Source organism: Eubalaena glacialis, chromosome 8 (genome assembly GCF_028564815.1).
Source record: "Eubalaena glacialis isolate mEubGla1 chromosome 8, mEubGla1.1.hap2.+ XY, whole genome shotgun sequence".
Lineage (NCBI taxonomy): Eukaryota > Metazoa > Chordata > Mammalia > Artiodactyla > Balaenidae > Eubalaena > Eubalaena glacialis.
The window spans coordinates 66,851,984-66,874,017 of record NC_083723.1 but is presented as its reverse complement, the minus strand read 5'-3'; the positions used below and the strand labels follow the sequence as shown (position 1 = coordinate 66,874,017).

At 40.7% G+C, this 22,034-nt stretch overlaps 1 long non-coding RNA gene across 1 annotated transcript in view; it reads right to left on the bottom strand.

Annotated features, from left to right (window-relative positions):
- LOC133096242 (uncharacterized) overlaps positions 1 to 22,034 on the bottom strand; it is a 41,281-nt gene that overhangs the window by 2,431 nt on the left and 16,816 nt on the right. The window lies entirely within an intron of this gene.

The following is a 22,034-nucleotide window of genomic DNA, read 5'->3' as shown; positions in this document are numbered from 1 at the left end:
CTGCTAAAATACTCCTCTCTTTTCCAACTACACATCTGCATGAGGCCAGATTCTCTTCATATACTTATGCCAAACAATATATCACAACAGATTGAAAAGAGAGGCAGAGTGAGAATCCAACTGTCTTCTAAACCAGACACGAAAGAGATTTGTAAAATATATAGACAATGTCACTCTTATCACTAATTTTTTGGAGGGGAAAGTAAAAGTATTTCTCATAAAAATTATTTATGTTAACATATAAAGTTTTAATTGTCATTTTTAAATGAATCAAGAATAAATATTTTTTAAATTTCTCCGTTTAAATTATTTATACCATAAATATTGATAGATGTGTTCCACCTAAAAAAAGAACTCTCTCTTGGGTCCTCAATAATTTTCTGAGTGTAAAGGCATCCTAAGATTAAAAAAAGAAGTTTAAGAAACATCAGTCTATAGAATTTGTTCTTTTTAAATGGAGCCCCCCCCCCTAAAATCTAAAAACATGTGGCATCTTTAGCCTACAGGCTAGAGAGAATACACCCTGCGACATCTCCATCAGACTGAGTGAAGACCTCAAGGAAGCCTCTGAGCTCCTCATGGAGACTCAGGACAAATCATATCAGGACTCAGCTATGTACTAATAAACCACCAAGCCAATACCCCTGCAGAATCACCCTCCTTCTCTGCTTCTAATCACACCCCCTCCATCAAGTGTCTCTGGAAGTGATAGTCAATCATGATACCCCTAGAAGGACTCATAAATATATAGATATTCACGTGTGGATTACAATCTACGAAGGGGGAAAGTCGATCATGAAGAAAAGCAGCTTCCGAAATAAACAGCACTTCTTGTCATATATCCTAAAAGATAAGATCTCCAGGTTTCCTTCCTTGGTCCACTCCTCTCCGGAACAAACACTGTGACTCTTTCATAGAATGTTTATGTTTTACTCCCCTGGACAAATACTGTGATTATTTTTAAATCTTTAATATTTTATTGGACAAATAGCATAACTTTGTTTAATTGTAGGTAGTCCCCTTTAACTAGCCCTTTTCAAGTTTGTCAACTTGGGACCATAAGCTCTGCCCTCCACCAATCTTCCCTCCACCCCAACATCCCACATCTCAAAATCCAGTTGTATCACCAGGACCAGGATTTCCACTGACAGTTGTACATGTTGTGATAGACCATAGACTTAAGCTAGAAAGGAAAGAAAATGAAATATAATCAGGATGGTAGATGGGAAGACTACGGAAGGGTGGAAGCTAACGTGGTCTCAGTTAGTTGGCTGAGTAGAGGCACTACGTTAGAGGGTGCTTGTCATATCATAATCATCATAGATTTGTAGAGATTTATATGAATTTGTATAGATGTACGTATGTAAAATTATAACAGTTTTCTGGCATATGGCAATTCATTAGGTTACTGTGAAGTATAGAGGAAAGGGAGAAAGAAAGCGGCTCCATCTACCCTCAGATGCTCTGAGCCTTCCCTCTGCTCCTTGCACTCATGCTTTTCTTGATATTTCAGTGCTGTTGAGGACATTACCTCATTTCTGTAAAGATGGGCCAGGTTTCCAAAAGGGGTAGGGCCTCTGTTGCAGCTGTCAGGCCAACTCTACTCTAAACCATAGGCTGAGAAGGAAAGGAGTCTGGGGAGAAAAGCAAGAGTTGGGAAGAAGGATAAGGAGAGGGGAGAAAAGCTTGTAGCTGTATCTTTGGGCCAAACTTTCAGAACACATTTGCAAATCAGAACAATAAAAATCCAGGGCTAATCTGGATCTTATTTCCCAAAGATCTGCCACGCCGGCTACTTGGAGATTGCCTGGCTTGCTGCTCTATAAAATAGGGAGCTTCCACATTTGTTTACATCTCTTTGGGGAGGAATTATTTTGTTGTTACTTGACTTCCAGTCTTATGCTCCCCCCCATACTTTAACTGTATATTGTTTGATTCATTTCTCTTCTTTTTCCCAGATGATGTCAAACACAATACCTGAAAGAAACATTTTGCTCCAGACATATTTGTTGAATTAATGATGGGTAGGATAATTTGGAATCACTCTTCAGCAGGTTTTCTAAAGCCTTCTTTTTGATCCCCAGGGAAATCCCTCCTTCCTCTTGTACCCCAGACCAAAAGAATTTTTAAATTCTGAATTAAAAACTCTGGGTGAAGTCCAGGTATGGATAAGTTTGAAGACTTCCTCCAGATGATTCTGGTGTGCAGGCAGTGTTATGAATTTCTAGGACCCATTTCAGATAAAGAAAATATTTTTATTCATCATTGTACCCAGCAGTACCAGCCCAATGTCCAAAATTAAGAAGATTCTCACTTATTTGTTCCATTCAATCCCTTCAATGTTTCATTAGCCTTTGATTGAAGATCAATTTTCCATTACTAGGGATGGAAAATACTAGGCTAGGAGAAGACTCCTCAGTCTCATCCTAATTATATAACAATTTTATGATGTGACCAGTAGATCTAGTATGGCCTCTTGCTTTTTTCACATTTGTGAAGTAATGGGCTAGGCTAAATAAGGGTTAAGTTTCCTCCAGCCTTAGAATTTTGAGCACTAAATGGAAGTGAGCTATTTGGGCACATGGTACCATAGAAACAAAATTTATTAATCTTTTCAAGTTAAATGCTACCTTATTTAAACTCCCAATAACCTTATAAAATAGGCTTTGTTCCTATATTGAAGATAAGGAAGCTGAGGTGTAATATTTGGTGATTTTGTATACAAGTTTTAACCCAAATAAATCCAAGTCCAGAGCCCAGTCTCCTCTCACCACACAGGGCCTCTGTACAAGGAGAATGATTTATATAAGGCGGCTGCCCTGGTGGTGCTGCCAGAAGAACAGGTGGCTGCATTAGGATGGGAAACAATGTCTTTCCCCGGCTTTCAATATAGGACACAACTGAAGACCAAATTGCACTAAATACGTTATTAAATCAAAATATCACTTTTTCCCCTTGATTTCATTCTCATTTCTGTAGTGAAGCCTACCGTAAAGGATGGATGCATTTAAAAGTTCTTTCTAACGAGCTATTAAAAATAAAAATTAAATTCTTCCCTTCTCTGTAAAGATCTTAGGGCTAGTAACCCCATGCACACCCAGGTTCACGCCAATTATTATTCAGCCCAGGTATGACCTTGGCTACAGGGTCAACAGCCTTGGAACTACAATAGCTAATCATGTTCATTAAAATTATTAAGTTCTAAAACCCCAAAGAAAGCTTTTACGAAATGATGATCAGTCAAAAAGGAGAACTAATCAGTGGATCCCAGCCTTTTCTTTTACTTATGAGACACTCATTTCAACATGAAAAAAATTGAATGTAGTTGTACTTTTAGTATCTCATTGAGTGAGAAATTCACAATAAAAGTCACTATAAATTTAGTAACACTTTGAAATTAATCTGGATTTTGTTCCTTTTATAGCATCTACATACATCTGAAAACATAATTATTCACATACACATGAGACAAATCTGAACAGAAAATACAGGTGGGGCCAACTGTTAATGACCTTGGATGAATGCTATGGAAATTGGTAGGCAATAAGGACTCGAGGAGCCAAGAGAGGTTTTTAAGCAAAATGACAGAATCAGATTGATTAAAAAGGATCTGGTGACAATGTGCAGGACTAATGGGTTGTGGAAAGACCAGCCCAGGAAATCAATTAGGAAGCATGAGATGATGTCGGCAACACATCCTTGCCATGACATTTATGAACCAAATGCTGCTGAACATGAAGACCAATTTGACAGGGGATAATGGAGAGGAAGGAGTCAGGACATTTCTAGATTTAGAGAGTGTGTGAAAGATAGAATCGTGAAGCAAAATACATACAAAAGAGGAGGTATTTGTGTTGTTGAGTTTGGGGGGAGGGGTAGAGGTGGAATGAGCAGGAATTTTGGAAGGCAGTAGACCACAGTTGTTATGGTGACAGTTTAGGATTCAGATGCGTCTGTGTTCAAAACCAAGGTCTGCCACTTGCTGACTATGTCAGCTTGGGCAAAATCCCTAACCATAATGAATCTGTTCCCTCATTTGAATATAGGGACAGTGATACTACATCACAGTATAGATACAATGATACAGCACGCACTTAGGGATTAGAGATGGGCCAGCACGTGATGATAGCATGATCAACGCTGAGTGCGATTATTATTATGTAAATTTTCAAACCATCAGAAATGTCCCGGAGTTGAAGCCATGCTACTTAAATTGGAGAAGTGATTTTCATCCTGAGAAACAAGAGAGAAAAATCAAAGTAGGGCTTGCTGGATGTCAAGACTAGAGAGACAGTCAAATGAGAGGGAAGAGGTGAGAGAACCAGGAGAGGCTGGAGACCTGAAGCCAAGGAGGTAAGAGTTTTAACAAGCAAGGGAAGAGCTGAATATCATCCGAGTTTTCACTGAGTATTGGCGACAGAGCTAAAAATCAACCCTGGATTTGCCCATGGATTAGTCATCAGTATGAAGAGAGATGTGAGGGTAATGGCAGTATGCAGGGAGTGACTTTACCTTAATTTATAAGGTAAGACGTGTATAAGATAAGAGAGTGGAGCTTAAATTCAAAACAAGAAGACCCTAATGCAAAGCAAGGAATAGTTTGGTTCAATTAAAAAAGGTGTGTGGGGGGAGAGTCATTCCACATACTTTTTTTCCCCTCCCCTCCCAAATCAACTCCATTAATAAATTATTTTAGTTCTCCTATCAAAATAAATCCCAAGTCCATTTACCTTTTCTCTGGTCTCTCTATGGCTACCACCCTGGTTCAGATTGCTATCATTTCTCTCTTGTACTACTAACCACTTAATTAGTGTCCTGGTTTCATCTTACGCCTCCAAGAAACGATTCTCTGTAGCATTAGCCAAGGAATTTTAAAAAAATGTTAATCAGATACTATTCCCCTGCTTCAAACCTTCAGCTGTTTCCCACTGCATTTAAAATACAACCCTCACTATTTACCCTGGGTCTATGCAGCTCTAGTGAATGGACCCCTGATTATCTCTCTTACCTTATCTCCCTCTACACTCCCCCTTGGCTACCAAGTTTAGCACAATGGTCACCTTTCCTTTCCTCTTGCAAGGTAACTCATTCCCATTTTAAGCCCTTTGCACTTGCTATTCCCTCTCCCTGGAGTGCTATCTCTCATGATCTTCCCCATCTTCCTGTTTTTCTCATCTCCACTCCGATGTCACCTTCTTCCATGACACTGGCCTTCCATGGCCTTGTCAAGTGAAGTAGCTCTTCCCCCTCCCCCAGTCAATTTCCATCTCTCTTTGCCTTCACAGCTCTATTGACATCTGAGTCATCTTGCTGGTTTGTTTATTGTCTGTCTCCCATCTCCAGAATGAAAGCTTCAAGGACACCGGTACCTTACCCATGGTCTTGAATGTGAAAGGATTACTTGAGAGAGATCCAGATTCTACTTCTCCAGGAACAGACAGCAAGGGGTTAGGGTAAGAGGTAATGGGTAAACCTCTGCTTACCCTTTAGAGAAGGAGGGATACTTGGTTCCAAAGGTTTACCCCTAAGGCCTCTGTTTCCTCCAAGACAGCATTGCCTGTAGAGAGTGAAGGGGCTGCGGGTGACTTAGGGAGAATAGTACATAATGACAAAAAAAGGGACTGCCCTGTATGGCTGAGTCTCTATCTATGAGTGGAAGCCATACACATCTAGTGGGGCACTCAGTGGTGGGACTGTCTCTAGAAAGCAGGAGAGAACAGTGAACAAGTGTTGATCCCATGAGCTTATGAATCAGGGGTCCCAGTCTCCCTCATTCCACCTTAGCTCCAGGCAGCAGCCAAGGTGATTTCACAAGGACACAAATCATATCATGGCGCTTCCCCATTCAGAACCCTTTAAGTGTTTCATTCACCTCAAACCAAATGCAAACCCCTCAAGCTTTATGTGAATTGGTCCCTGCCTACCTTCCTCTCTGACATCATCTCATATCCATCCCTGCTAACACACTGGACTCTTCTCTTCCCCATAGTTCTCAAGGTTATTTGCACCTTAGGTCTTTGCTCTTGCTGTTTCCTCCACCTGGACCACTCTACCCTCAGATCTCAGCATGACCAGTTCCTTTATATCATGAACTCAAAGCTCTAATGTCACCACCTCAGCCAAGGCCACCTACTCTGAAATAGTCAGCTGCCTCTTCACCCCAACCAGGTCATATCACTTCAACCTGTTCATTTTCTCCCAGTGCTTCTTGAAGGTTTCCTCTTTTCTAGGGACTGATCTCAGCATGCACATGTGCATATTCATTTATTTAATCCCAACAACAACTAAATGAGAAGGAAGCTTTTATAATCATACTCATGTTATAGAATAAGAAACTGAGGCCCAAAGAGGTTAAATAAATTGTTCAAAGTCACATCAGTAAACTGTAGAGAAGCTGTGATTTAAACCCAGGCAGTCTGACTCCAGAGCCAGTGTTCTGGAAACCTTTCCAGTATACTTCAGTGCACAGCATACAGTAAAGGCTCAATAAATGTTGATTAATTGTCTAATCATCAAGGAAATAAGAAATCCAACACAGGGATGCACTTTTACTATCTGATAAATTCCCAGGAGCCAAAACTATCCAGCAGACACCCTCACTAGGAAACCAGACCTCCAGGGAAGAAGAGAGGGAAGCCCACTCCAGGAAGTTCTCTACATCAGAACAAACCAGCAAGCCCCCAGGCTGGCAGCAAAGGTTACCCACTCTTGGCTGAATCTTGATGATATCCAGGGGACTTCGTGGACTCCTGAGCAAGATGGAGAGCTGAGAGGGATTTATCAGGAAATACAACTGACTAGGCTTTGACCGATAGTAGGCGTCCTCGCCCCCAACCCCACCATTGCCTCCTCCACCTTCACCACGTCTAAGTGGGACACTACACTCTCAGAGGCTTTTGGTGGTACCTATGTAACAGGTATCTCTCTAGGCCCTAGAGACTAGGATATAACCACCTGTGAATCCTGCATCTGGGACAAGGACAGGACAGGCAGCCTTGGGGGCTGCTATACCAGCCCTGGCTCTGAATGCCCTTCAGATACAATGACCATTTCAAACAGACTTCCTGACCCACGTGCCTAAAAGTGTGCCCTGCATTATCCTCCACTGGGGCTGGGGCTATACACTGTTAACCAAACAAAATTTTCCATCTCCATGGTCTCCCCAGCCACCTGGACTCCAACTTTTAACGCACGTGTATTCCAGTCTTGGATGGCATCATTCAAGAGCATCCACATGAGCTTCATCTTGTCCAGGGCTCATCAACAGCCAGCTGGTCACAGTATATCCACTATATCACTACCCTTCCAAAGATGACGGGGATGGTCCATCTGCCCAACCTCCCTCAATGGAATCTGCCTAGAGCAAGTCAGTGTTCCTCTCTGCTCAGAACACTCAGCATGAATTCCCCAGTTCCCCATTTCTCCTGGTTACAAGAACACTCTAGCAACCAGCCCACTTACACCCTCCCAAAATAACTTTCTGGTGCACCACATAATGGTATAAAGGACATATCCAGTAGGAGGCCAGGCAGTCAGAGTGAAAGACCCCAGCTGGCTTTCCTCCCAGTGTACACATCGGAGCATAGTAAGCTTTTCTCCCAGGGAACTTGAGGGAAATTATGTGGACCCTTTCCAGACATATCACATCATAGTAGCTATTCTCTTGGTAATTATTGTTGAGAAAATACATGAAAGAATGACTTTAGAAATACTTTAAAATAAATTCCTATCATATTCATCATAAAGGCACACATAATTGTTTTTCAGAGATTATTAGTCTACAAACAATACTACAAGAGCAGTAATTGTGAGCCCATGGCCCACAGATTAGAAAACACTGAACTAGATTCCCAGCTTAGGTCTGAGCCCCCAGATGTGGATCCACATAATGACTTTCAACAGCCCTGAGCACATCTGCCTTCGTGGATACTTCCCTCTGTAAAAAATATTAAAATTTCTATTTTACAATTGTGTTGGTATATAGACAAATATATTAATATTATGTTAAAATATTTTCTTTGACCTAGATGCTCATTTTTTTCTGACTTTAAAAGAAATGAAAACATTATCACTGTGGGTCCTTAGCACTATGCTTCATAGAGAAGGCAGCCCTGCCCAGGTGTAAACACCTTCAGTGCAGTGTCCATTTCAAGAACTCCCTACTAATTATTAAGTGGGTTATTAGTCAATAACCCAAATGATAGTCATATTTTTTCTCACCTCTTCAATCTAGGGTCCAAAAGGACTTCTTTTTTAGTATTTGAAATGCAGGTTTGAGAAGGTAAACTTCTGATCCTTAATTTTCCACCCATCGGTTGTCTCTCGTAAGTCCTTAGTGTACTGACTGCTTTCAACCCATAATTCAACAGGTTAAAAAAAACAGGATGGAAAATTCAAGAGGAGAATTTCTAATTGCCAGATACAGTATTATACTGCCATACTCATTTGCTGTCATTTTAGACCACTTAGGACTATACCTCTTGGTCTCATGTGCATCCTGTACAAGTTCATAGAGGAATAACTGATACAGTCCACCAGTAGATGCATTTTTTACTTAAGAAAAATGTCTCTGGAAGCAGTGGGAAGGAGAGCTGGAATGTGAACTGTTGGTAAGCAGGAGAGCAGTGAGAAGGCAAAGATGATGATTTCAGCTGTGGGGATGCCCAGACATTTCCAGGGTAAGCTCTGCAGGAAGCAGTACCAACCACATGGGAAGATAAGGGGGCGGGGGGAAGCAGGTGGGATGGTTCCCTGTGCACCAGTTAGACCTTTACAGCCGCTCAGCTCCAAATTCACCCAAAGCCTACTCTGTGAAATGGACCTGGGCCCTTTAAATATTTTTCCTTTGCTGGCAGGCATGATTTAGGCTTTGTCAGTAGAGGGCACAGGAGGAAAGCGTTTTGCTTCCTGATTCTGGTGATCTGTGTGTCTTTCTCCAGCACCTGCTCCTGTGTCACATGCAGCTTCCCCAGTACCTGGCAGCTCCCAGCAGCCAGCAGCTTCCCCAGTCATCCCCCTCAGAAGGTTTTGTAGCAGAATGCCTCCAGGGACACACCTCTTTGTGAACAGCTTTCTTTGGCACCCTAGAGAGCTGATTTCTGGCAAGTTAGCCAGCACTGCACCACAGTGACTTCTCTGCCACCCAGGGAGCTGGCAGTGCCCCCTCCCACAAGGTCCAGGTCTCAGCCTGGAAGGGGGTGGGGGCCCTTCCTTGTGCAGTCTGTCTCTGCCCCAGCGGCGGTGGCTGCTCTTTCTATCTGCTATTCCTAGATTCATTTCAGTTCTTTTGCTTCTTCCTAGCCCATCTCATGTTACTTCTATCCCCTTTTATACTTAATAGTTTTTTATATTAAACTTTCCCGTTACTGTGTGGTTTATGTCTCCTGATTTGGCCCAGACTAATAGACCTGGCTCCTAAATTCATAAAGATGGTGATATTATTAATAAATATGAAAAATAGGAAGAGGAGGCAGTTTGAAAGGAAAGTAATTTGTTCTGTTGTGTACATGTTAAACTAAGGTTCTTGACAGACACTCAGGAGACAGTCAAGAACAGGGATTTACATTATCTGGTGCTTTTCCAAAATACACATGTTCCAACTCCACCCACTGAGATGTTTATTGAGATGTGATACTAGATTAGGGCACAGACACCTGTATTTTTTTCAATCTCCACAGATGGTTCTCAGGTGCAATTGCAGTATTTGACAGTATAGGGTGTTGATTTGTAGCAAGATTAATTTGGGTTTATATCTGTTTTGCCTTTTATTAGTGATGACTGTGAACAATGACAAGCCTCTTCCACAAAATGTGGCTAGTAATATTTGGCTGTTTAAATTGTAAGAACTAAACTAGATGAAGACATGTAAAAAGCATAGTTCTTGGCACACCATAATATTTATTTCAGTAAACGATAGGAGTGATTATTCTTCTCGTATGTTTAGAATCTGCTTTATTTTTCTACATTCTACTTACCCCCACCTGATATATTATACAGTTATGTCCTTATTTTATAATTCACCTGTCTAGAAAGTAAACTCCATGATAGCAGGGCATTGTTCTAATCAGAGTTGCTCCCTAGGGTCCAGGACCAATGTAAGTAACTCAACAAGTATTAGTTGAGTGAATAAATGATCTAAATCCGAGCAGCAGCAGCATATTTGGAGAGCAGAATCAGTTAACTTGAAAGACCAAGAGAGAGTTGAATTTAAAACAAAGCCAATGTTTGAAAAGTAGGAAGAAGAGAAGCAGTCAAAGACATATATACACTAATTGAGATTGACATATATACACTAATATGTATAAAATAGATAACTAATAAGAATGTGCTGTATAAAAAAATAAATTAAATTAAATAAAAAAAAAAAAAACAAAGACATCGTAGGGGAAGAACAAACTTTTCTTTTACATTTTAGGCTCCTTTAATGGGATCTGTGAATTAAACTGACAAAGGACAGGTTAACAGGAGAAAAGGCATACAAATTTTATTTGATGTTCATTTTTATTGGGTTGGCCAAAAAAATGGGTTTTTCCGTAAGATGTTATGGAAAAACCCAAATGAACTTTTTGGCCAACCCAATACATGTACACAGAGGTCTTCAGGGAAAATGAGTGAAGACACAAAGAGGCATTTAGACCCAGGGACTTATATACCAGTTTAACAAAGGGTAATAAATTGTGAAGACCTGACCAGACAAAGGATACAGGGATTAGGACACAGATATCTTGGGTGAGACAATATGCTGTCTTCTGGGAATCTTCTATGATAAACTATCAAACTATTTGCCTGGGCAGGAGACTTTGGCAATGTAAAGTAATGGTAATGAAGACAGTGGACTATCAAAATTGTGCTAATGTGGACAGCAAGGTGTGGTTCTCAGACTGCAGGCTGAGTCCAAAAGTAAGATGGCTTTGGTTTTCACAGCCATAGCCTACAGCAAATAAGGCAACTAAGATCCAGACATCACAATAATAGACATGATTTACTGAATCCAGCCTTCTTCATGTGGTTTAATTTCACTATTTGCTAAGTGTCCAAGAGCCAAAATTGCCAATCACCCTATCTATGAAGCTGGAATCCCAGGGAACGGAAGCTTTGCTCCTTCAGCAAAGCTTTCAGTCTGAGAAAGTGTAGCCACAAAGCCAGACCACAGACCAGGCAGCACCAGAACATCTCTCCTCAGGAGACCATGGAAGGCGTCTAGAGTAGGTAACTGGAGGCAGCTGGCAGCCTTAGGGCGGATGGGGCTGAGGGGGCTTTCCCAGGGCCAGTGCATTATGCCCACAGCCAAATGTGGAGCCTTCCTCCTCAAAACTCTCTATCTGTGCTTCTGAACATATAGCCTGCCGGCCTTCAAGGATATGGTTTACTCATCAAAAAGCCTCTTCAGTTTGATCGTACCCTGGTGTCTACTGTTGGAGAAATATAATTAAAAACAAAATCTCATCCCAACCCAGAACACCTCTCCACAAAGGTAAAAGGGAAAAAAAAAATTGTATTATTGAAAAACCATTAAACCAGAATGTGATGCACATTACAGGCAACCCACTGAAGAGTTTGCAAAGACAGAAAGAAACCTTACTATTTTATATTGCTCAGTGGATACATTATATTCATGTTTTCAAGATAAAATTGCTAAATTTATTGTATCTTTGTAGAGGTAGGGTTTGCAATTTGGAATCAGGTGACAGCTGAAGTTCGTCCCATCTCTTCCTAGGAAATAAGGAGATAGAGCGTTATCTTCCTTGATTTCAAAGAAATGGCTCTCAGATAGTTTTATGACTGGCAAGAGGCATTTGACCTTACTCTACCACCTGGAAAAAGGTCAAGCCCAACAGCACATGTGTCTGTTATCCCACCCTCAACACCAGAAACCTGACTTTGGCCTCCATTTTATCTGTCATCCCCAAACCCTGTCACATTAATCCTAAATTATCCTGTCCTTATTATAACCAGTGTTCCCAAACTTCAACCCATGGGTATATCCCTGCTTTGGTGAACTCAATTCAAAGGCCCCCATGTTAGCATCCTCCCACCAGGTGTCTGATGCAGAAAAGAATTCATATTTCAGTGGAAAACTATGCATTGTGTAGAGGACATTTCTTCAAGTTATCAAGTTCTATCCCTGTCCATTGTCCTTGAGCTCTGAAGTTGTAGGTAACTGACAGACTTGCAAATTCTGTCCTATCCTGTGGAGGTTCAATTGTCTTCACTGCCAATCTATGGAAAAAAAATTTGCCTTCATTTACATGTTCAATTCAATATCCTTTTGGTCTATATTTATCTGAGCTTTTTCAGCTTTTCCTTTGTACAGGTTAAAACATCTGCCTGATTCCTTCTTGAGCTAAGCAAACATGTTCATTTTAATAACTGTATAAGGAAGTAGTTCAGAGTATGTCACCCTAAAATATGCCACTCTGGCATAAGAATTACTTTGAGCTGAAAGTGACTGAGAAAGAGCAGACACAGTATAAATTCTCTGCCCTCCCCCTATCTGCCTGAAAGCAGAACATAAATTCCCCTTGTGAAGGTGCCCTTCCCATCTTCCACCTCCCATACCAAGACGGGGATAACAACCTGATTACTGGAGATGAGATGGCACCGAGAGGAATCTACATAACAAACCCTATTAAAACAACCCTTATCTTCCATTAGTTTCCCCCATGTATTTACCTAATTGTCAGGGCTCCAGCTGGAAAAACTAGGAGGGTAGAGGGAAAAAATGTTTCCTCCCTTACAATAGGAAACATGATTTTAACTTTTTTAAAAAACGTTTTCAACACTAGCAGTAGCCAAAGTAGGAGAACCAGCCAAGTGCTCATTTGCTTTACCTGCTACAGGTACCATGCTCCTTTGCCCACCCTGCAAAGGTCTGTAGCACATACCATTTCCCCCCCCACAAAACACCTTCTTCCCTCCGTTTACTGTTTGCTCTTCTACCAACTCACAGCTCCCCCATTCTTCCTAAATCTACCGTTGCCTTCTCAGCCAGCCACCTCTGAACCACCTAAGAGAACATTCCAGCCTGTCCCCTTCCTCATTCCTCCTGGACCCACTGACACCACCTGTACTTGGCTTAAAGCCTGCTTTTTATAGCACTCTTGTTGAAATATCAGTAGGATGACCACAACCTAGGACTTCTGACGATGAAAGGGAGTGATGTTAAAAATCACAAGGCAAGAGGAATAAGTCAGGATTGGCTTGGGAAGCCTGGAATGTATATTCATGCTATGAATCTGTGGGAGAATTTGATGTTAGAATCAGATAATAGATGAGTGCCTGAATCCTGGATAAATCACTCACAAGTTGTGTGATGTTGAGCAAGTTGTTTTACTTCATTGACCTTTGGTTCTTTCTCCTGTCAACTGAAAGTAAAAAAGCAACTTTCCAGCACCAGTTGTTAAAATTAGAGATCACTAGAAGATTAGAGATACTTAACATAGGGCCTTGCACAGAAGGGTGCTGAAAAAAAGGCATCTCTCATCACCCATGTGAGACCTGATGTGGTTCTTGCCCTCCAGCTTCACATCACAGTTGCAGATTACAGGCCTTGCTCCTGGTCCTGCCAGCAGCTCAGTCCATCCCCCAGTCCTATGGAGAGGAATCAACACACTTCCTGCCTACCACCTAGAATTTCCCACAACTCTACCTCGCAGTATTGTGTATAAAACTAAGAAAAACCACCTAGTATTTTGGGAAAAAATATTTTTCTTAGCCATTTTCATTATTTAAGCACTATCTCATAAAAATCCAAAAGGCAATGATGTTGTAGATAAGGGACTGAAAAGGGACTTTTAAATCTAAATTCTACATAGAACTGAATCTATTCTAGGGGTTCTCAACCTTGTCTGTATATTAGAGTCCCCTGTGGAGCTTTTAAAAAATACTGTACAGTTACCTGGATCTCATCCAGAAATGATGGTTCTGTGGGTCTGGTGTAGAGACACATCTTTTTAAAGTTCCCTGATGATCCTACTGGCCAGTCAGGGTGGAAAACCACTGATTTCCTCTCTGAATACAAATTATAAAATTGTGCAAACATGATGAAGGGGTATAGCACATGGAAAATGGCTGTTGTTAACTTGTTTAGATAGTGGATTCCATTATTATTGTTATAATATTATTTGTAAAATAAGCAAAATGATATCAATTACATGTATCTGTGGGGTCTGAGTTATTTGCTTCTAGAAATATCTATTTAGAATCCTGTGAAGATGGCAAGGGAAAGGACAAGATGGGGTAGCTATAAGACAAGAAAACAAACACCACCCACATGGTACTCCCTAGATTCCTTCCATCTCATCCCACTCTGCCCAGTTGCAAACCACAACAAGAATCCTCCACTGTCCAACTGTCAGCTGATGCTCAGGATATATACTTGCTGGGAAGCATCAGAGGTTGTAGTCTGCCCTCTGCTCTTCTCAGCCTTCCATATCTGAGTATTTCAATTCAGACTGGAGGTTACATCATTCTGCAAGGTCCTACCAAGGCTGCAAAGGAGCCTGAAAATCTACTGCTACTAAAAAATTCCACCATAAACTAGAGAGTGGGAGAAAGGAAGGATGGAAATGGGCATGTTAAAGCTAGACCTGTGAGCCAGGCTGTCAGAAAAGATATGCAACTCTGAATCATGGGGGAAGTTTTGGCTGCTAGTCTCTCATTTCTTCAAAAAATAAGGAGGGGATGACTTTTTCTAAATACTATTTGGTGATTACCTGCTTTGATCTTCTGCAAATACCAGTATCTTTTATATGTGTTTATATCTCTTTTGAGGAAACTCATTCATTCAACAAATATCTACTCAGACTTACCACGTGTCAAGAACTGTTCTGAACCCTGGGAACACAATGAACAAAACAGATGAAAATCTCTGCCCACTGGAGCTGACATACTAATGAGGAAATTATCACCGATTGTGGTAATTATTGTGGTTATTATTCTCCTTATCTCACCCCTCCCCCTTTGTTGTAAACTGGCACATTATTTCCCTTATTTTCCTCTGACCAAATGCAACATATTATCTGGTAAAGACTTGTTTCTTAAACGTTTATGTTGAACTGATGAATGGCTAGAATAGTAGACTGCTTTCATAAGGCATATAATGGCTTTAGTGAAGGTTTCTCTTTTGTCTACAGGCAAAATTAATACCTCCCTCCCTTTACAGTCTCAAGCTTTTATTTCAGCTGCTCTCCTAGTCCAGCTATAGCAAGATTTGGTTGAGTTGATGCCTTTGTCTCCACCATATTGGCAGTAGCTTCTGATGAAGAAGCTAATTGAAGTACCACTGCATTCACTAGCACTAAGAAGACTCTCAAATAAATTTATTCAGTTCCATAGGAGAGCAAAATTTGCCATCCCCAAATGAGTCTCTTTGGTGTGCGGATTATTTCAAGCTGAAAACAATCAAGGCTCAAAAGACTAAGGAAGAACCTTTGATCTTCCTGCTAACTGCCTGAAAGAATTTAGACAGAGGACCTGTTCCAGGAGGGGAGATATCATCATAGATGTGTCGACTAAAAAAAAAAAATGTGCAACCTGAAAGTTGAGAATTATGTTTTATTTAGCAGACTTGCTGAAGACTTAAGCCCGGGAGACAGTCTCTCAGATAGCTCTGAGGAACTGCTCCGAAGAGGCAAGGGAGGAGCCAGGATATATAGAAGTCTTTGCAAAAAAAAACCCCAAGTAGTCAGAACATCAAAAGATTAGTGTTAATTAGAGAAAAACCAGACGTCTCAAGTTAATGAATTTAGCACTTTTCTGTGTATGGGAAGATGCAAGAGTTTGGGCTCACTGAAATCATTCCTTTGCTATGCACCTTAACTATGTAGGCCCAGTATCCTCTTTTCTCCATCCTGAATCTCCTCAGGGTGTACCTTTGCGGGCGAAGGGCGCAGCTGCAGTTGCAGCTGGCTTGATGGCCACAACATCCTTTGTTTACTGATTGTGGCAGGAGACATTCTTTGTCCACAGATAACTATCGTATAATATGAACAAGGTGTGGTAGACAGGGAGGAACCTAGCAAAGTCTGTTTGTTAAAATTCCTCTCTGTGTCCTATTGTTTCTGTATGGTCCAGCAAACATTTGTTAACCAAATGATTGCGTTTTTTCATCTTCCTGTGAATTGCCTTCCTTCCCTTTGAAGTCCCAGATCTTTACCTCCATCTCCTTAGTCCAGGGTGACATATACACATCATTTTACCTGACTGTCTTTTGGAATCTCTCATGCTCTGATTCCCTGTACATATGTAACTAAATTTGATTTTTTTTCTGTTAATCTGTCTCATGTCAATTTAATTCTTAGACCAGGAAGAAGAACCTAGAAGGGTAGAGGAAAATTTTATTTTCCTTCCCCAACAGTTCAATTCAAGGTTGATTTTTCATTATACTTAATTACTAGGTAATTTATCCATCCACAGAGTAGAAACTACAGCTAGGATATGAAGGAAGACCCTGGGCTCAAGCCGCAGCCACATAGTTGATTCAGGATGTGACCATAAGCAACTTGCATTCCCTCCTGAGGTTTCCATGCCTGCCAAACTATGAGTGCTAATCAATACATTCTTAATGTTCCTTTCAGCCTTAGAATTCTAAGCACTAAACAGACGTAAGCTAGTAAAATATGGCACTCTTAAGTAGGGAGAGTGTGAGGGGTAGAGTGAAAGACAGGAAGAAATATGACTATTTGTAATTTTAAAGACTGGGTATAAGGTAAAACCCAAAGTTCATATCATTTTTTGTTGTTGTTGTGGACCAGATTGGGAGATCATTTTGAAGTGCCTGCGTGCACCTATTCGTTAGGCAGCTGGATGTACAGGTCTAGAAATGTGGCCATCCAAGCTGGAGCTCAGAGGCTGGAAATCAGAGTCGTTATAACAACAGCTTATGACTTGCCCAGGCCTGGGTTCAAACCTGGCTTTCACCTTTACTAGATATGAGAACCTAGACAAGAACTTTAACCTTACTGAATCATAGTTTCCCCATCTGAAAATAGTAATCAGAACTTACTGCTCCTGGGGTTTGAGGAATGGATTACATGAGACAATGTATACAGCAACTAGCAAAGGGCCGGGCAGCAATAATGATAGGTGCCCTTATTATCATATACATGTGAAAGTCATCGGTCATCACAATACAGATGGGGGGTGTTGCCAAGGGAATGGTGCTGGAAAGCTAAAGAGAATCAAAGACAAAAGCTCAGGGACTCCAGTACCAGAGAAACATGCAGAGAAGGAATAGGCAAAGCCATGGAGACAGAGTAGCCAGAGCAGCCAGAATGCCAGGGGAGAATCAGGAGAGGGTAGTCAGCTGGAGGCTGATAGGAAAAGTGTTTCAACAAGCAGGAGAATGAATCAGCTGCACCCCCCCTTTCAGTAACGGAGGACAGGTGATAAAATTTAACCCCTAGATTTGGCAAGTGGAAGTGACCTGGAGAACGGGAGTTTGAAGAGCTCTGTGAAAATCGAGGAAATACACAAGGATATCAGTTAGCACTCTTAAGACTATGAAAGCTTAATCATAAAAATGGATGCATCATCTTAATATAGAATATAATCTAGATTAAAATCAAGAAGAGCCTAATTAAAAGTATGAGCACATCTAAACACATAATTTGGCTCAAGCTAAAAATCGAAGAATCTTCTTGCTTTTTTTTCACTTATCTTAAAATTACGTCCATTAGAAACTCCTTTTGACTCTGTTTCAAAAATAAGTGCAAGTTCCTCTACTTCTCTGTCTCCTTTGGCTACCACCCTAACGGAAAGCACCACTCTCTACTCTGTGCCACCTGCACCTCAACAGCCTTCTGCCTCCTTTCTTTCTCCCGTAGAATCCATTCTCCTGAACAGCTGCCATGGTGCTATTTTTAAAACAAGAATCAGATCATACCAATACATTGTTTTACATTTTCCAGAGACTAACCATTGTACTTAGACTGAAATCCATACAAAGGGGTTTGTGCAGGGTCAGTAGGGTCCAACGTGGCCCCACCAGAGACTACCTCTCTAACTTCACTGCATCCTTGCTTTCTACACTTAAGCCACATTGATCTTTTTGTTTCTTATACATGTCAAACAATTTTGTATTTTTTTAAGAGGGTGCCCCAAACGACATAGCTTCAGGACTAGTTAAACTTAGATCCACCTCTGCTCAGCTCCCTGTCACCATCACATCAGCCTGTTCTTTAACTGAGCTTACTGTATGCGCCAAGCACCATTCTAAGAATTCAACATGGACTTTTTAATTTAATCTTCACCACAACTCCATGAGATCAATAATATCATGATCTTGATTTTTACACATTAGGAAAAAGAGTCTTAAAGAGGTTGAAGAATTGAAAAGGTCCATACAGCTAGAAGAGAGGACATGGGATATTCAACCCCAGGCAGCTTGGGGTGGAAGAAGGAGGGAGGAGGAAAAGAAGAAGAGAGAGGCAGAGAGAGACAGAGAGAGACAGAGAGAGAGAGACAGAGAGAGATGAGGCTGCAGATGACAGCTTAAAGAAAAGGGAGGCAAATGTTATTGGAAGCTAGAGAAAAGGAGACCTTTATTATACAGTGGCAGAATGTTCCTCATTCTCAGCTCTCCAAATGACAGATGAGTCTAAAATTAAGAAATGGCTTCCCAACAGAGATCAAATTCAGGACCCTATCAGAAATATATCATCTAAAGATGAGACCAAGGGAGTGACTGTAAATTCCTTCCTTAAGGCTTAAGAAAGGTTTGAGGTGCTGTTTCAAACAGACCAAAGTTCCTGTAAGGAAGGATCTTAATGGTGTGTCTCACAGATCCTCTCCTTACTGCGCTTCTAAGAATTTTAAGAGCATCGTCCTATAGCAGTCTTACAAAAAGCCCAGTACAGAAGGGCTTATCTCAGTGAGATTTGTGGGTGTGGTTTTTGTCTAATGGAGGGAAACAATAATATTCAGAGGAGATCTACAAAGTTTTAAAGAAATTGTACTGGTGAATACACAGCTTAAACTAAAAGAGACAGAGGACATTTACAAAATTAAAAGAGGCCTTTGTACCCACAAATAACTATGTGTTGGAAGTAGGCTAGAAAATTACTCTGTTGCATGCATAGGCTACTTATTATGAAAAGGGAATGATGACTCAGATGGCAAAACCAAGACCCAGAGTGCAGAGCCAAGAGCCACAGTAAATCATTCCCAGGAAGTAAGACTGAATCCTAATCAAGAAATCGGTAGTATATGCCCAGCTAAATTTCAGAGTTGCTGGAATGGCAACTCTTGGGTTTCTCCCATTTTCTCCTATTAAAAAGCAGTTTAGAGCATTTCTAAGCCTATTTCACTATTGTATGTTGGGTGTGTGGGGAGCAGAGAACTTGTCTTTTCAGTTCACAGGTCTTTTAGGTAAAGAGGAATTGCATTCAAGGAGCTGTACACAGGGAACTGCACACAGAAGCCTCATCTTCACCTGCACCACATTTATATGACAGGATTTACATGATTTGACCTGATGCTATAAAGGGCTGATAGTTGAGGGTCTCTCAGGAAGTAAAGAATATTTTTCATGTGAGAGTGATACAATTGTTGTGGCCAGAGGGTGGACATACTTTCCAAAGATGCCACATCTATCCCACATGCTCTTCTTACAACGCAACACTGACACTCCTTCGGATCTGTGTAACTACCTCAACAAAGAGTATGTGGCACAGTGACACTGCATGGATTTTGAAGCTAAGTCAAAAAAGGTGATTGGCTCCTACCTGGCTCTCTTTCTTTCTTGGACACATGACTTGGGAGCTGATATATAAGAAGTATGAAATTGCCAGTGCTGGAGAGCCTTCATGTAGAAGGCACTTACAGACAGAGCTACCAAGAAGCCCCAGCTATAGTCACCCCCAGCTATTTGAGTCTTCCTAGCATCAACTGCCAGACATGTGAGTAAGAGATCCTTCACATGATTTCAGCTCCCAGCCTTCAAGCTGCCCCAGCTGACACCAAGTAGAGCAAACATGAGCACTGTACATATTGTATATTTGTGAGCAAAATAGACGTTAAACCAGTAAATTGTGGGGTGGTTTTTATGCAGCCATGGTAATTGGAACAATACTCCTGCCTCCAAACAGATCCTGTCACACTGTAACTAAGGAAATTATTTCTAGAATATTAAGTGAGGTACCTACATTACAAAGATATCCCCAGGCATCCAAAGTTCTGCTGCTCCAATCTTGACTCCTCAATGCCATTGGGACCCAATGACCCTCTTTTCAGCAATCGCCCAGCCACACTCACTCCAGAATTTCTCCCACTTTGTCCCCTTCAGAACTAATTACCACAACCCTGGACGTGAAAGATAATTTCTATCCTGATGGTATAACCAACCACCTAATCTTCACTATTCATTCAATTTTTTTATTCCAGTTTTGGAAGACAGTTTAAATATGCTCTTATGAAATGTGCTCTTATGAAAGCACACCAGAGTCCAGACAGATTCTCTACTGCTATACCTCCAAATTTAAATATCACTGCTCCAGCTACTAAAGCTCCATTGACTCTTCAGAGGAAAACATTGCTCTCCCCAATGCCAATCACTCTTCCATCAATACTCCATCAGTGCTACTTAATCCATCCTCTACCAATCTTCGAGGACCCCATTCCTCCTGGACCCACTGGCATTCAGCCAGTTTAGGGACAAAACCACTTATGGCTCCACCTGCCTTCACCTCCAAAATTTTAGAAAGAACAATCTATGCATGTTTCCACTTCATTGTTCCCTCTTTACTGCTCAAAGTGGAAGACAGTTCAAAGGGCACAGCTGGTAGAGAGGTGAGGTCTAGTCTAGGCTGGCTGGATAGCCACCCAAACACAGCCTCAGGGAATACATTATTTCTTGAAGACATTACGATTTGAAGTTTGGACCTTTACACATCCAAAAATCATATCTTTCCAGAACTAGAGCTGATATGACCCATAAGTAGATTCATGATGATCAAACTAATTATGATATATAAACATGTTTTCCAATATCAATTTATAATAAGAATTCATACCTGCTTTCTGTGGACAAGAATACTTATGCCCACCAGATTTACTATTGCTTTTTGCTTTTTCCCTCAATTGACAACTGAAGTCAAATTTTTATATTCTTTTCTATCAATCTTAAGACATACCTTTTTTTTTTTCAGTTATAACCTCTCCAAAATCAGAATGCTTCTTACAGCTGACTGTGTTTTACAGTTACTGTCAGCCAGGTGGCAGTCATGATATAGTGCATTTAAAACTTTCTGTTGATTTGGCAGTTTCTCAAAAAGTTAAACAGAGAGTTACCATTTGGCCTAGAAATTCCACTTCTAGGTATTAAACCCAAGAGAATTGAAAACATGTGTCTACACAATAACTTGTACACGAATGTTCATAGCAACATTATTCATACTAGTCAAAACACTGAAAATAACTACTAATGCATAGATAAACAAATTGTGGCATATCCATACAATGGAATATGATTCAACTAATGCATAGATAAACTAATGTATAGATTAAAAAACTGTGGTATATCCATACAATGGAATATGATTCAGACATAAAAAGGAATGAGGGTATAGATTCATGCAACAACATAGATGAATATTGAAAACATTATGCTAAATGAAAGAAGCCAGACATAGAAGACCATATATTATATGATCTGATTTATATGAAATGTCAAGACCAGGTAAATCCATAGAGACATAAAGAAAGCTGCCATGGTTGGGAAAAGCAGGTACTGGGAAGTGACCACTAATGGTACTGGGATTTCTTCTTGGGGTACTGAAAATATTCTAGGATTAGATGGTGATGGAATCTCTTGCAGGTTGGCACAATGTTGTGAATATACTAAAATCCACTGAATTGTACACTTTAAAAGGGTAAATATGACCATATGAGAATTATATCATAATAAAAGGGGGGGGTAAACAACAAAAAAGTCACAAAATCTATGTCAAAAATGGGAAAAAACAAAGCAAAAATACTTCTTGGTAAGATTAAGAAAGTGCTATCAACAAAGTGTCTGGGATTCAGTGACACACACT